Below are 17,107 nucleotides of genomic sequence, written 5' to 3' on the forward strand. Positions count from 1 at the left end.
CAGCACAGGACACTGATAGGTGCAGGCTGGAGGGAGGAGACATGGCAGCACAGGACACTGATAGTTGCAGGCTGGAAGGAGGAGGCATTGCAGCACAGGACACTGATAGGTGCAGGCTGGAGGGAGGAGGCATGGCAGCACAGGACACTGATAGGTGCAGGCTGGAAGGAGGAGGCATGGCAGCACAGGACACTGATAGGTGCAGCCTAGGAGGAGGAGGGATTGCGGCACAGGACACTGATAGGTGCAGGCTGGAAGGAGGAGGCATTGCAGCACAGGACACTGATAGCTGCAGGCTGGAGGGAGGAGGCATGGCAGCACAGGATACTGATAGGTGCAGGCTGGAAGGAGGAGGTATTGCAGCACAGGACACTGATAGGTGAAGGCTGGAGGGAGGAGGAGACACGGCAGCACAGGACACTGATAGGTGCAGGCTGGAGGGAGGAGGCATGGCAGCACAGGACACTGATAGGTGCAGGCTGGAGGGAGGAGGCATGGCAGCACAGGACACTGATAGGTGCAGGCTGGAAGGAGGAGGCATAGCAGCTCAGGACACTGATAGGTGCAGGCTGGAGCGAGGAGGCATGGCAGCACAGGACACTGATAGATGCAGGCTAGAAGGAGGGGGCATGGCAGCACAGGACACTGATAGGTGCAGTCTGGAGGGAGGAGGCATGGCAGCACAGGACACTGATAGGTGCAGGCTGGAGGGAGGAGGCATGGCAGCACAGGACACTGATAGGTGCAGGCTAGAAGGATGAGGCATGGCAGCACAGGACACTGATAGGTGCAGGCTGGAAGGAGGAGGCATAGCAGCTCAGGACACTGATAGGTGTAGGCTGGAGGGAGGAGGCATAGCAGCACAGGACACTGATAGGTGCAGGCTGGGTGGAGGAGGCATGGCAGCACAGGACACTGATAGATGCAGGCTAGAAGGAGGGGGCATGGCAGCACGGGGACACTGATACTGTAGGTGCAGGCTGGAAGGAGGAGGCATGGCAGTACAAGACACTGATAGGTGCAGGCTGGGAGGAGGAGGCATGGCAGCACAGGGACACTGATAGGTGCAGGCTGGGATGAGGAGGCATGGCAGCACAGGACACTGATAGGTGATGATGGAAGGAGGAGGCATGGCAGCACAGGGCACTGATAGATGCTGGATGGAAGGAGGAGGCATGGCAGCACATAGACCCTGATAGGTGCTGGGTGGAAGGATGAGGCATGGCAGCACAGGGACACTGATAGGTGCTGGATGGAAGGAGGAGGCATGGCAGCACAGGACACTGATAGGTGCAGGCTGGAGGGAGAAGGCATGGCAGCACAGAGACACTGATAGGTGTAGGCTGGAAGGAGGAGACATGGCAGCACAGGGACACGGATAGGTGCAGGCTGGAAGGAGGAGGCATGGCAGCACAGGACACTGATAGGTGCGGGCTGGAGGGAGGAGGCATATCAGCACAGGACACTGATAGGTGCTGGATGGAAGTAAGAGGCATGGCAGCACAAAGACACTGATAGGTGCTAGATGGAAGGAGGAGGCCTGGCAGCACAGGGACACTGATAGGTACAGGCTGGAAGGAGGAGGCATGGCAGCACAGGGACACTGGCAGGTGCAGGCTGGAAGGAGGAGGCATGGCAGAACAGGGACACTGGTAGGTACTAGATGGAAGCAGGATACATGGCAGCACAGAGACCCTGATAGGTGCAGGCTGGAATGAAGAGGCATGGCAGCACAGGGCACTGATAGGTGCAGGCTGGAAGGAGGAGGCATGGCAGCACAGGGACACTGGTAGGTACTGGATGGAAGGAGGAGACATTGCAGCACAGGACACTGATAGGTGCAGGCTGGAGGGAGGAGACATGGCAGTACAGGACATGGATAGGTGCTGGATGGAAGGAGGAAGCATGGCAGCACAAAGACACTGATAGGTGATGATGGAAGGAGGAGGCACGGCAGCACAGGACACTGATAGGGGAAGGCTGGGAGGAGGAGTCATGGCAGCACAGGACACTGATAGATGCAGCCTAGGAGGAGGAGGGATTGCAGCACAGGACACTGATAGGTGCAGGCTGGAAGGAGAAGGCATTGCAGCACAGGACACTGATAGGTGCAGGCTGGAGGGAGGAGACATGGCAGCACAGGACACTGATAGTTGCAGGCTGGAAGGAGGAGGCATTGCAGCTCAGGACACTGATAGGTGCAGGCTGGAGGGAGGAGGCATGGCAGCACAGGACACTGATAGGTGCAGGCTGGAAGGAGGAGGCATGGCAGCACAGGACACTGATAGGTGCAGCCTAGGAGGAGGAGGGATTGCGGCACAGGACACTGATAGGTGCAGGCTGGAAGGAGGAGGCATTGCAGCACAGGACACTGATAGCTGCAGGCTGGAGGGAGGAGGCATGGCAGCACAGGATACTGATAGGTGCAGGCTGGAAGGAGGAGGTATTGCAGCACAGGACACTGATAGGTGAAGGCTGGAGGGAGGAGGAGACACGGCAGCACAGGACACTGATAGGTGCAGGCTGGAGGGAGGAGGCATGGCAGCACAGGACACTGATAGGTGCAGGCTGGAGGGAGGAGGCATGGCAGCACAGGACACTGATAGGTGCAGGCTGGAAGGAGGAGGCATAGCAGCTCAGGACACTGATAGGTGCAGGCTGGAGCGAGGAGGCATGGCAGCACAGGACACTGATAGATGCAGGCTAGAAGGAGGGGGCATGGCAGCACAGGACACTGATAGGTGCAGTCTGGAGGGAGGAGGCATGGCTGCACAGGACACTGATAGGTGCAGGCTGGAGGGAGGAGGCATGGCAGCACAGGACACTGATAGGTGCAGGCTAGAAGGATGAGGCATGGCAGCACAGGACACTAATAGGTGCAGGCTGGAAGGAGGAGGCATAGCAGCTCAGGACACTGATAGGTGTAGGCTGGAGGGAGGAGGCATAGCAGCACAGGACACTGATAGGTGCAGGCTGGGTGGAGGAGGCATGGCAGCACAGGACACTGATAGATGCAGGCTAGAAGGAGGGGGCATGGCAGCACGGGGACACTGATACTGTAGGTGCAGGCTGGAAGGAGGAGGCATGGCAGTACAAGACACTGATAGGTGCAGGCTGGGAGGAGGAGGCATGGCAGCACAGGGACACTGATAGGTGCAGGCTGGGATGAGGAGGCATGGCAGCACAGGACACTGATAGGTGATGATGGAAGGAGGAGGCATGGCAGCACAGGGCACTGATAGATGCTGGATGGAAGGAGGAGGCATGGCAGCACATAGACCCTGATAGGTGCTGGGTGGAAGGATGAGGCATGGCAGCACAGGGACACTGATAGGTGCTGGATGGAAGGAGGAGGCATGGCAGCACAGGACACTGATAGGTGCAGGCTGGAGGGAGAAGGCATGGCAGCACAGAGACACTGATAGGTGTAGGCTGGAAGGAGGAGACATGGCAGCACAGGGACACGGATAGGTGCAGGCTAGAAGGAGGAGGCATGGCAGCACAGGACACTGATAGGTGCGGGCTGGAGGGAGGAGGCATGGCAGCACAGGACACTGATAGGTGCTGGATGGAAGTAAGAGGCATGGCAGCACAAAGACACTGATAGGTGCTAGATGGAAGGAGGAGGCCTGGCAGCACAGGGACACTGATAGGTACAGGCTGGAAGGAGGAGGCATGGCAGCACAGGGACACTGGTAGGTGCAGGCTGGAAGGAGGAGGCATGGCAGAACAGGGACACTGGTAGGTACTGGATGGAAGCAGGATACATGGCAGCACAGAGACCCTGATAGGTGCAGGCTGGAATGAAGAGGCATGGCAGCACAGGGCACTGATAGGTGCAGGCTGGAAGGAGGAGGCATGGCAGCACAGGGACACTGGTAGGTACTGGATGGAAGGAGGAGACATGGCAGCACAGAGACCCTGATAGGTGCAGGTAAGAAGGAGGAGACATGGCAGCACAGGGACACTGGTAGGTGCAGGCTGGAAGGAGGATGCATGGCAGCACAGGGACACTAGTAGGTGCTGGATGGAAGGAGGAGACATGGCAGCGCAGAGACCCTAATAGGTGCAGGCTGGAGGGAGGAGGCATGGCAGCACAGGACACTGATAGGTGCACGCTGGAAGGAGGAAGCATGGCAGCACAGGGACACTGATAGGTACAGGCTGTAAGGAGGAGGCATGGTAGCACAGGAACACTGATAGGGGCAGGCTGGAGGGAGGGGGCATGGCAGCACAGGACACTGATAGGTGCAGGCTGGAAGGAGGAGGCATGGCAGCACAGGACACTGATAGGTGCAGGCTGGAAGGAGGAGGCATGGCAGCACAGGACACTGATAGGTGCAGGCTGGTAGGAGGAGACACGGCAGCACAGGACACTGATAGGTGCAGGCTGGAAGGAGGAGGAATGGCAGCACAGGACACTGATAGGTGTAGGCTGGAAGGAGGAGGCATGGCAGCACAGGACACTGATAGGTTCAGGCTGGAGGGAGGAGGCATGGCAGCACAGGACACTGATAGGTGCAGGCTGGAAGGAGGAGGCATGGCAGCACAGGACACTGATGTGTGCAGGCTGGAAGGAGGAGGCATGGCAGCACAGGACACTGATAGGTGCAGGCTGGGAGGAGGAGGAGACATGGCGGCACAAGACACTTATAGGTGTAGGCTGGAAGGAGAAGGCATGGCAGCACAGGACACTGATAGATGCAGGCTGGTAGGAGGAGACACGGCAGCACAGGACACTGATAGGTGCAGGCTGGAAGGAGGAGGAGACATGGCAGCACAGGACACTGATAGGTGTAGGCTGAAAGGAGGGGGCATGGCAGCACAGGACATTGATAGGTGCAGGCTGGGAGGAGGAGGAGACATGGCAGCACAAGACACTTATAGGTGTAGGCTGGAAGGAGAAGGCATGGCAGCACAGGACACTGATAGGTGTAGGCTGGAAGGAGGAGGCATGGCAGCACAGGACACTGATAGGTGCAGGCTGGAAGGAGAAGGCATGGCAGCACAGGGACACTGATAGGTGTAGGCTGGAAGGAGGGGGCATGGCAGCACAGGACACTGATAGGTGCAGGCTGGGAGGAGGAGGAGACATGGCAGCACAAGACACTTATAGGTGTAGGCTGGAAGGAGAAGGCATGGCAGCACAGGACACTGATAGGTGTAGGCTGGAAGGAGGAGGCATGGCAGCACAGGACACTGATAGGTGCAGGCTGGAAGGAGAAGGCATGGCAGCACAGGGACACTGATAGGTGCAAGCTGGAAGGAGAAGACATGGCGGCACAGGACACTGATAAGTTCTCAGTGCCTTCCTATTAGTGAAAATAATGTTGATTTGTGGAGTAATTGTATATCAAAATACTTCACATCCACCTCCATTCCACCCAGCACAGGAATGTACCAAACAGTTCACTTACACGGCTATTACTATCCCAATTATTCCATTAACTCTGAATATCTGACTATTTAAACTGAATATACTGTGAGTAAAACCATGCAAAAGGTTTATAGAAAACAGTGCCCACAACCTCCTCTCGTTCTCTCTTCCACCCGTCCTCGCAAGGAAGCTGTTTATCTTTAATGGACAGTAAGGCCATACATCATGTGTGAAAGATGGAATGAATGAAATGTCTTATCAGTAAAAAGCCAGTTCTCCAAAGAAAAATACTGTCATGTTTTTGATGTACTGTAGTCTATAAAATTTACGGAATCCTGAAGCGTGAATCTTCTATTTGTCTAAGGGGGCTCAATTTGGCTCCTTCAGTCCCTGCTAAGCACCAAAATAGATTCTCGGCCTCCCGAAAGGCTCGCTGTTAATAGTTATCCGGCATTCGGAACAATATCCCTTTATCCTTCGAGATGATGCTGTTTTTATTTACATGCTAATAACATAAATTGGTGTTTATCTGTCTCATTTTCCCCCCAGTTTCTGTGATTTCGCAAGGTACCGCCACCTATAATTGGAACAGATTTATCGCCATCCATCATATGGAAAATCTCTTCTACAAGGTTGCACGGCAAATAAGGATGGTTCCCTTTGTTGGGGATGTTTTGAATATTGACGGAACGTCAGTAAAATGATTCTGGAGGGTGGTTAAGATGTTGTAAGCATCCCCTACTGATCCTTGTTTCCAGATTATAATGGCAGCCCAATTACCCAAACAGAGCGATGCATAACATAGCGAAGGCTACAATTTTCTCTAGGGAACACAATGCAGAGGTTCGCTCTCGCTGCTACGGTAAGTGACTTAACGTAGGCTTTTGACAGCATGGAGGTAATCTATAATATACCAGCAGATGAAAATGAAATAAACAGGCAGTATTTCAAAATCAAGACCACATTTGTGCAGAAGGCTAGAGATCTTCTTTACTGATGAGGAACATGAGGGACTAGACCGCTCCTATCCCAGTTTCCAGGAGAAGAACATAAGGGCAGTGTAAACACTTGCAGCCCACTTCCAGGCAAACCTGTTGTCCCAGTCTGTGCAGCAGTAAGTTGGTGGGTTGTGGGCTGGATTTGGGTAAAAATCACATTCGCCAAAAATATCAGCCCTTCAGTTTGGGAACAGCTGAACTGAACAATAATGATGTTTGCAGGAAAACTCTGTGGGCCATTCCTTAATTCCCTAGTGGTATTGACGGATATATACGTTAAAACAAAACACGTATTGAACAGTATAGACATTTATACACAGTAATACGCTCCTGCACTATATTACTATACCCTTGCTTGACACATTTTGGCAAGTTACAGAAAAAAAAAAGGTTATAAAATGTAATTCTAGGGTAGTGAGGGAAAGAACACAAACAAGTCCGGGAGCCCAATCTGGTGCAATATCGTTAGTTGGTACGGATATGTTAAAAAACAATTGAGTATATACTCACAAAGCTGGGTTGCAACAAGGCAACCACTCGTATTCGCAGGTGGGGAAAAACCGCCCCCACTCGGCCTTTTGTTCCTTAGACGGTCGCTGCTCCCAGAAAAACAATTTTTTTCGTCGAGGTTCTCAACTAAATCACCCTCGATATAGGAAATATATGAGGGATATCAACTATGTTTGTAGCGAGTAGGAGGCGCCCGGTCTAAGTTATATCGTAATATCAGTTATATTACGATATAACTTAGACCGGGCACCTCCTACTCACTATGAAATTTAATTGGATCACTTTTTGCACAGAAATGCTGGGGAATATGAATGCCAGGGAGGTTAATAGAAGCAGCTGATTTTAAGTGTCTCCAATCCACCTGGTAATTTGGACGCCACATAGACCTCAATGTTTATAGTGCCTATAGAGGCACGCAGTGTATAATTTGTTAACTCTCAGCACTCAAATGCACGCAGCAAGCTGGAACTGTAATAATAATAAAAACAACTAGAGTGCACATTTTATTTGGTTGCCCAAATGGAGTATATTTGCTTCCAAAATGGTTTGCATGCAAACCATTCTGTACTAAACCCTTCCACCAGCGTTGAGGTTTCCTTGGTTTGAAAGAGTCCCTACTCTATCCACACTGGCCAGCAACTGTTTATTGCCTTTCCCCTTTAATCCTGAGCCCTTCATAGGATAAGCATAGTGTAACGATAGGTGTCAGCAACCAGAGAGAGTATCTGATCCTTGGCGATCTGCAGTATCCCCAAGAATACAGATATACCTGATTATTGGGGATCTGCAGAATCGCCAATAATCAACTATGTCTAACCTCTAGACACCTGAGTGTGTAAGTGTTTTTGTGCAACAGTAACCTTTGGACCACCGGGGTAGCAGGTGGTCCAATAAGTAGAGAAGACTCTACTGCAGTCAAGGACACCTGGAGAGGGAGTCCCTGACCGATAAGGAGCAGTGTCCCCTCTGAAGAGCAGGGGACCCCTGCGGAAAGGCTGGACACCCTGCGGGGGTGACAGCCAGAAAGTCAGACAGGCTGGGTCGGCAACAGAGTATCAGATATGCAAAGTACCAAATCAGAAATCAGAAGAATAGTCAGGAAAGCTACAGGTCATAACAGATATCAGAACAAGGCCTAGTCTGGGGTGTGAGGTCCGTGATCTCAACACCCTGGAACTATGCTAGAGAACAACACAGATGATATACAGTATTCCTAGTCTGGGGTGTGAGGGCCGTGATCTCAACACCCTGGAACTATGCTAGAGAATAACACAGATGATATACAGTATTCCTAGTCTGGGGTGTGAGGGCCGTGATCTCAACACCCTGGAACTATGCTAGAGAATAACACAGATAATATACAGTAACTGGCTAAGTGTGGATTCCCAGGTCCTCCTGGTTCCACCACACTAAAGGATCTGACTAAAGGTCTGAGTGCTAACATATAGGCATTCGCAACGCCAGACAACCAGTAACTGAACAGCAGGAGATATATATAGTAAAGCGCTCCACAGCGCCGCCCAGCTCCCATCAACCAATCACTGACTAAGCAGGGATCAGCTGACCGCCCTGATCAGCTGATCTTCCTCCTATTGGTATAAAGAGCTTGTCTTGCAGAGCGTGCGCGCGTAGCTCTCCATCTGTGTGCACTACTAGGTCCAGACAGCCCAGACACATGTTGCTGCAGGGAAACCGCCGCACTGGACGCGGAATCCGCCGCCTTACCGTCAGAACATGCGGCGGCCCCCACGCCATTCCTCCCATGTGCACCACCAGTTCCAGACAACCCAGACGCATGCTGACGCGGACAAACCGCCGCATCAGACTCGGAATCAGCCGCCTTACTGTCAGAACACGCGGCGGCTTTTCCGCTATTCCTCACACATAGCTTATCTTGCTTGTTAGTGCACAATTGGGCTATAAACAAAAATGTGCCGGCGGCAAATAGCGGTGGAGGGCAGATACTGTATCAGCTTGGGGACAGTTTAGGGACAGATACTGTGGCACAGATATTGAAGGTAGGGGGAAGGTAAGATTAGATATAGAAATACTGTAGGTAGAGGGAGGGTTAGTGTTAGCAGAAAGTTAGGTAAAGAATATCAGTAAAATTGTTAATATTCTACTTTACTTATTAGCCAGAGCTCAATAGTAGAATATCTGTATTTTACATTGCAAACTTTATGCCGGTTCGACCCGCCCCTATACTACATCATTGGGCTAAACTTTGACCCTCTACATCACAGTCAGCAGACACAGGGTTGCCAATCAGGCTGCACTCCCTCCTGGAGCCCCTCCTGCCCTACAGTATATAAGGCAGCAGCATCGGCCATGTTCTTACTCTGTGTGCTGCTGTATTAGTGAGAGAAGGCAGAGAGGTTGCTGCAGACATAGGGAAAGCTTAGTTAGGCTCTTGTTAGATTATTCCTTGCTGAAAAGCACCACCAAAACAGCTCTTTTAAGAGCTAATGTTCTTGTGAAGTATTTTTTTTTGTTTGGCCCATGACAGTGCATATACAGCCCTGTCTGTCGCAGCTGGCATTGCTAATTGCTATACTGTGCCAGGCCCAGCACATTCAGTGCCTAGTGTGACTGCTGCACATTGTATTATAATACCAGTCACTGCATACCTTTCACTGCACCTGTGTGACTGCACACTGTTTAATATTCCAGTCCATGCATACCTTTTACTGCACCTGTGTGACTGCCGCTGTTTTATATACCAGTCCATGCATACCTTTTACTGCACCTGTGTGACTGCCGCTGTTTTATATACCAGTCCATGCATACCTTTTAATTGCACCTGTGTGACTGCCGCTGTTTTTTATACCAGTCCATGCATACCTTTCACTGCACCTGTGTGACTGCACGCTGTTTTATATACCAGTCCATGCATACCTTTCACTGCACCTGTGTGACTGCCGCTGTTTTATATACCAGTCCATGCATACCTTTTCACTGCACCTGTGTGACTGCCGCTGTTTTATATACCAGTCCATGCATACCTTTTCACTGCACCTGTGTGACCACACGCTGTTTTATATACCAGTCCATGCATACCTTTTCACTGCACCTGTGTGACCGCATGCTGTTTTATATACCAGTCCATGCATACCTTTTCACTGCACCTGTGTGACTGCCGCTGTTTTAAATACCAGTCCATGCATACCTTTTCACTGCACCTGTGTGACCGCATGCTGTTTTATATACCAGTCCATGCATACCTTTTCACTGCATCTGTGTGACCGCACGCTGTTTTATATACCAGTCCATGCATACCTTTTCACTGCATCTGTGTGACCGCGTGCTGTTTTATATACCAGTCCATGCATACCTTTTCACTGCACCTGTGCGACCGCACACTGTTTTATATACCAGTCCATGCATACTTTTTCACTGCACCTGTGTGACCACACGCTGTTTTATATACCAGCAGTCAGTGCATCCATTTTCACTGCACCTGTGTGACTGCACATTGTTATACCAGCAGTCACTGCAACCTTTTCACTGCACCTGTGTGACTGCACATTGTTATACCAGCAGTCAGTGCATACCTTTCACTGTACCTGTGTGACTGCACACTGTATTAGTCCAGTCAATGCATGCCTTTCACTGCGTCTGTGACTGCACATTGTATTATACCTGGCAGTCAGTGCATACCTTTCACTTGAATGGATGGCAGACTTGCCCTCCATAACAGATTCTCGTTAAAGGATTTCAAGTGTATTTGTCTCATCATTATACAGCAGGGCCTTTAAAGAGTCCTCCTGTATTGTTATTTTTTGTCACTACCTCCCTGAGTCGGGACTTGCGCGCCATGCCTGCTGCCTTCCTTGGATGTGTGGTGGTAGCCATTCCTGCTCCTCTGCCCACAGCAGCCAGGTGTCCATTAAGGAAATCTTTGACCGGAAGAAGCCAATGTCTGCTAGTAGTCACCCCCTTGCCCGGCGTCTGACAGCTGGCTTGGCGGAACTGTTAGCTTGCCAGCTGTTACCATACAAGCTGGTGGACTCTGATACCTTCCGCAAATTTGTGGCGATTTTGACACTGCAGTGTAAGATACCAAGCAGCAATTCTTTTTCTAAAAAGGCGATACTCAAACTGTACCGTGATGTTGAAAGGTAAGTGGTGTCATCTCTGGCACACAGCGTTGGGTCAAGGGTCCATCTAACCACAGATGCCTGGTCTGCAAAGCACGGTCAGGGCAGGTACATTACTTATACAGCACATTGGGTCCTTCCTTGGATGTGTGGTGGTAGCCGTTTCTCAGGCTCCCACTCTGGACCGGAATCGAACTCTGATTCCCCGGCCATTACCCGTGGTCACTATGGTACTGAGAAAATAATATGGAAAGTTTATCACACATTTGAATTAATGGCAGACGTACCCTCCATAACAAATTCTCATTGAGGGAACTGAACAGACAGCAGAAAAAGTAATTTAAAAAAAAATAGATGAAGCAGTAAAGTCAAGTGTTGTACCGTGTTAGCCATGAGTAAAAGCAAGAAGTTTTGAATCAGGATGATACCATTTAATAAATGGTATCATCCTGATAAAAAAAAAATAGATGTAAGCTTTAACAATGGTAGAGAAAGAACCATCGAAAGTTGGTAAGGCAGTCAGACATTACCTGACATCACTGAGGAAAAGCAATCTCGCCATGGTGCGCACCAGTCCAGCACGGCCGTCACTATGCAAACAGCTGTTTTTGGTGCGTTACACAGTGAGTTTGGTCTGTCAGTGTGAAGCAGTACACTAATTACACTACCTGATTGATGTATACACATGCAAGATGTTTTCAAGCACTTTAGGCCTGCAATTTAGCATTCAATGTGATTTCTGCCTTTTAGGGATTATAACCCTGCTATGCGTCAAATCCATAATTTTCCCTGGGACTTTTGGGGTGTATCACACTCCGCCATGCCCCCCTCCAGGTGTTAGACCCCTTGATACATCTTTTTCATCACTTTTGTGGCCAGAATTAGTGTTTATAGTTCTGAAAGTTCACCTGCCCATTGAAGTCTATTGCGGTTTGCGATGATTCACCGGTTCGCAAACTAAAACGCGAGTTCGTGACATCTCTACAGATGGGACCTTTTTAATTTTTGGTCATCCATTTAGATTGATAGTTTTTGTTTTTTTTATAGCTCCGTTAGATTTGCAAGATCTATTGACTCTAGCTATAGAGTCAATTATAAATTACTTTGATTTGTTTCTGGAAAATTGATTAAAAATAGACACACATTTGATCATTTTATCAATCCAGCCTTTTAGTAAAACAAACAAAAAAGTTAAACAGCTTGATCCGTGTCTATCTACTTCTAGAACTCTACAATTCCCCCCCTATCTTTATTTTCCTGTTATGTGTGTTAGAGTCAAGCTTTTATTTGTAACCTGCTCTTCTTCTGCTGTAAAAGACAGTATGAATTTTATAGCCAAATACAATCTAATTTTTATATGCAGGCACTTGGCAAGTGAGACACACGCATTAACGTCATTTTCGCATAATCATTTTCAGTGAATGTACTATGCTGTTGGAAACCAAATAACAATTAATTAGCAATTATCCTCATCGAAGTTTTCAACACTCAACGCACTTTGCATTTCCTTTTTATCAGAGAACATTTTTCCTTTTTGTAATTTTTTTCATTTATTTATCTCTTAATCCGAAGAGAGATGATTATTAATATGAAAAGCAATCATTAAGGCGCCCGGCTGGTAAAGATGAGATTGAATGATCGTCTTGTGCGGTGGGCAGCATCACCTGGCAGCTTCCACCCTCTCCGAGGATCCCCAGAGCCAGAAGTATTTCTTGGATGTAGTAATGTGTGTTGCTGGGCGATGTTCTGTAACACATCTTTCCTACCAATATGCTGTTTTTGCCCTAACACTCCAGATTCCCACACAGATGGCTCTGAGAACAGTGCCTGATTCTTCTTGGAAGCATGTATTAATTTTTAATTTGCATGATTTTTTTTCTATTACTATTATTTAATCCCCAGATTTTCAGTTTAAAGTAAACTTTTAAAAAATGTAATTTCATATAGTTTTGTAATTTAACGTTGCAAAATAACAAAACAAGATCGTCTTTCGAGCAACTACGTCCCTGCAAAATGCTATAACTTTGTGCAGGGACGTAGCTACTATGCCCCTCCCTGTCGCACGTCCCCCCCCCCTTCGCACTCGTTACCGCAGCTCATTACTGTTAATCGGTAGCCGCTAGATCAACGCATTTCCCATTCATTGATCTAAGTCCCCGTGTGAATGAACGCCCGCCATCAATTAGATAGCGCCTTCATTCATAAAGACCATCCACGCAGTCCTTCCGGTTTGCGTACTAATAGTACGCATACTGAAGTCACCTCTCTGAGGACATCTTGCAGTCAAATTGTAAAATTACATCTACATTTTTTTTTCAATAAAGGATCCCTGTTTACTTTATTTTTACATTTTAAATTAACCCATGACCTCCCACACTCCACAATAGTTACCAAATTTTATTTTTTTTAAAATAAAAAAATGTTTACAAATAAAAAAAACATAAATAGTTACCTTAGGGACTGAACTTTTTTAATATGTATGTAAAGAGGGTATATTACCATTACATGGGCTTGTGATTAGTGATGGACGCAAAACTGAAAAAATGCACCTTTATTTCCAAATAAAATATTGGCGCCATATATTGTACTAGGGAAACATTTTAAACATTGCAATAACCGGGACAAATGGGCAAAGAAAATGTATGGCTTTTAATTACGTTAGCATGTATTATTTTAAAACTATAATGGCCAAAAACTGAGAAATAATGAGAAATAATGATTATAAATAGTGATTATAAAAAAGGCGGATAAGGGGGGGAGCGATAGTAGTACAAAATCGCATAGTGAGATCGAAAGGCAACTGAGTGATCAAAGAATGTATAGATGTTTATCTAATGACCCCACAGGACGCTTTAAGGCTGAGATTGATGAACTTTTAAATGATGCAGTAGATACAGGTATAATCAGCAAAGATCTAATGGGGGTCTTGTTAAAGGAGTCACCTAGGATCCCAGTGTTTTACACCTTGCCGAAGGTGCATAAAGATCTGTTTAACCCCCCGGAAGACCGATAGTGTCCGCGGTGGATTCTTTACTTGAGTCACTGGGGATATATGTAGATACGTGGTTGCAACCAATTGTAAAAGCTGATGAAGTGTGTCTTAAAGATACGACTCAATTTCTCAAGATGTTAGACCAGATTAATGCTAATGATGTTGATTTTCTAGTAAGCATGGATGTGGTGAATCTTTATAACAATATTGTTCATCGTGAAGCTCTTACATCTGTAAAAGAACGCTTACAGGGTGATAGCAGGGTATCTAATGAGATGCTTGTTTTTGTGATGTCATTGCTGGAATTCTGCCTCTCCCATTCTTATTTTAGATTTGGGGACAATTTTTACCTGCAGACCCTCGGCGTGCCAATGGGGGCCCCTTATGCACCGAGCGTGGCCAATTTGGTGATGTCTGATTTCGAGAGAACATATTTCATTGGTGCAGGGGCCCCCACTGGCATTAGAGGTTACTGTAGGTTTATTGATGACCTATTTTTTGGGTGGTCAGGTACAGAGGAGGAGTTGTGCCAGTTTTTTAGTGCAGTTAATGAGAAACATGAGACCATCAAATTTAAAATGGACTACAATGCCCACACTCTACACTTTCTTGATGTGGAGGTGAGGAAGAAAGTTTTTTTTTTTTTAAACTGATCTTTATTGGAAAGAAACTGACAAAAATGGCTATTTATTGGCCAACAGCTGTCATCCCAAGCCACTTGTGAATGGGCTCCCTAAGAGCCAGTATGTCAGAGTACGGAGGATTACATCCTCAGATGAACTGTACATGAAACAGGCACGACTTCTTACACAAGATTTTATTAAAAGGGGCTATAGTGAAAAAAGATGTGAGGAAATAGCAGCAGAGGTGGGTGGATTGGATCGAGAAGCATTGAGAACATATAATAGGGAGAAACAGGATGACAGAAATGAAGTTAATTTTGTGACTACATTTTGCAGAGAGTCTGCTGTTTTACGAGACACGATGTTGAAGTTTTGGCCGGTGATTGAGGCGGATGCCCAGCTGTCTCCTATATGTAGGACCCCCCCCAAGATTCGTATATAGAAAGGGTAAGTCCATCAGGGACCATTTGGTCCGTGCAGATATTGGGAGAACGGGTGGACCCGTACAAAGGTTTTATGGACCACCAAAAGTAGGCACCTTTCCTTGTTTACATTGCCAAAATTGTAATGGCATTATTAGGGGGGCAGAGGTCAGACATCCACGGCAGGGAACCCCAATACAACTAAGAGATTATGCCACTTGCGATACTAAGGGGGTGGTTTATTGTATAAAATGCCCCTGTGGGTTAGCCTATGTAGGTCAGACTAAAAGGGATATCAGGTCTCGACTAAACGAACATAGAAGTAACATACAAAACCCCAATAAAAACAAAAGGGGTGAGGAGGATAGAAATCGGGATCCCCTTTAGCAAGACATTTTAAGGATTTGGGTCATAATGTCAGTCAGCTGAGATGGTTGGTTTTGGAGGTAGTGCAATTTCATGAAAGTCAGGACCGCAGGACTGCCCTGCTTAGACGTGAGGCTTGGTGGATGGAGAGGCTGGGCACTCAGTCACCATATGGCTTAAACGAAGATTTCAGTCTCAGATGCTTCTTATGAATATATTTTTTGCTGTTCTCTGACCCTAAAAGGGTTAATGTATCTTTAAGTATGTGCCCGCCCCCCAATGATTTGGGTGTGGTGTGTTAAGGTTTGTTTTATATTCCACATGGTTTTACCAGATTATTTGAGCACTTGAGAAAGGGCCTTTGCCCGAAATGTTGTGCTTATCTGTATGCTGTATGACCGCTATGCACAAATAAATATTTTGTTGGAAATCATTCCTTAAAGGGTTGAGTCCTATATGGATCGTTATTACAAATAATGAGAAATAATGACAGGTGAAAATTGCTCTGGTTTTTTAAGGGGAAAAATCATTTCAGGTAAAGTGGTTAAATAGGAACTGTAGTGAAAATAATATAATGAATACAATTGCTTATATTTTACAATATTAATTTATAAAGTATTTAGTTGGTGTTTGCCCATTGTAAAATCTTTCCTCACCTTCATTTACATTCTGACATTTATCACTCATGGTGTCATCTTTAGTTCTGCCAGGTGATCAGTACAGAATGTTCGTTACTGAGCGTTCTGTGCACAGAGGGAGATACTGGTCTTTTATTTCAGGCTGTAAAGGAACAATGTGTGAATATTTTTGAAGCGATAATTCTTTTCTGTATCCAGTGTAATAACGAGGTACTGGAGACAGAACAGTGTCCTCACTCTCTTAGAATTAATGAGAGGAATGAAATATCACCATAGCATGCAACGGCTAATTACATTTGGATCAAACAAGTTCAAGAATTTGAAAAAGTATGGAACATGTTATCCATAGTCTAATTATTAGGGCTGTTCCAGGGTAATGCAGAGTCAGATAAGGGATTACGTTAATTCCTCACCTCAGTGAGAAAAGAATAGGCTCGTCTATAGAGCAGCGTCTTGTTTATGTTATGGTTCAATTTAATAGAAGTTGAATTAATCATTAGGTTGACTAACGAGTAATGAAAATTAAAGACCGTACTTAAGAATATCACAAGCAACTGTTGAAAAACGAAAGCTTAAAACTTGAAATTGAAATAGTTCAGTATTTTTTATTTATTTTTATATCTAATTAATTCTGGCAGTAAGCGTGTAAACAGGCTTAAGGTATTCACCAATCTGTCTGAACTGTTATAAATTCAACAATATTCAACAATAATTCTGTCTACTTAAAGCAGGAGGATCAGCCATTAGAGTTGGGCCGAACGGTTCGCCGGCGAACCTGGTTCGCGCGAACCTAGGTGGTTCGCGTGCGGGTACCGCACGCGAACTTTATTGCGGAAAAGTTCGCCCCATTGCGGTTCGCCCCATAATGCACTGAGGGTCAACTTTGACCCTCTACATCACAGTCAGCAGGCCCAGTGTAGCCAATTAGGCTACACTAGCCCCTGGAGCCCCACCCCCCCTTATATAGGCAGGCAGCGGCGGCCGTGGCCACTCGTGTGCCTGCATTAGTTAGAGTAGGGCGAGCTACTGCAGTCTCTCATAGGGAAAGATTAGTTAGCCTTAGCTTGTCCCTGGCTGCATACCT

At 47.2% G+C, this 17,107-nt stretch overlaps 1 long non-coding RNA gene across 2 annotated transcripts in view; it reads left to right on the forward strand.

Moving 5' to 3' along the window:
* LOC137528023 (uncharacterized) overlaps positions 1–17,107 on the forward strand; it is a 187,754-nt gene that overhangs the window by 14,036 nt on the left and 156,611 nt on the right. For both annotated transcript variants that reach the window (XR_011023255.1, XR_011023256.1), the window contains exon 2: positions 14,934–15,044. This is a non-coding gene — a long non-coding RNA (uncharacterized lncRNA). The remainder of the gene's footprint in view (positions 1–14,933; positions 15,045–17,107) is intronic.

Source organism: Hyperolius riggenbachi, chromosome 8 (genome assembly GCF_040937935.1).
Source record: "Hyperolius riggenbachi isolate aHypRig1 chromosome 8, aHypRig1.pri, whole genome shotgun sequence".
NCBI lineage: Eukaryota > Metazoa > Chordata > Amphibia > Anura > Hyperoliidae > Hyperolius > Hyperolius riggenbachi.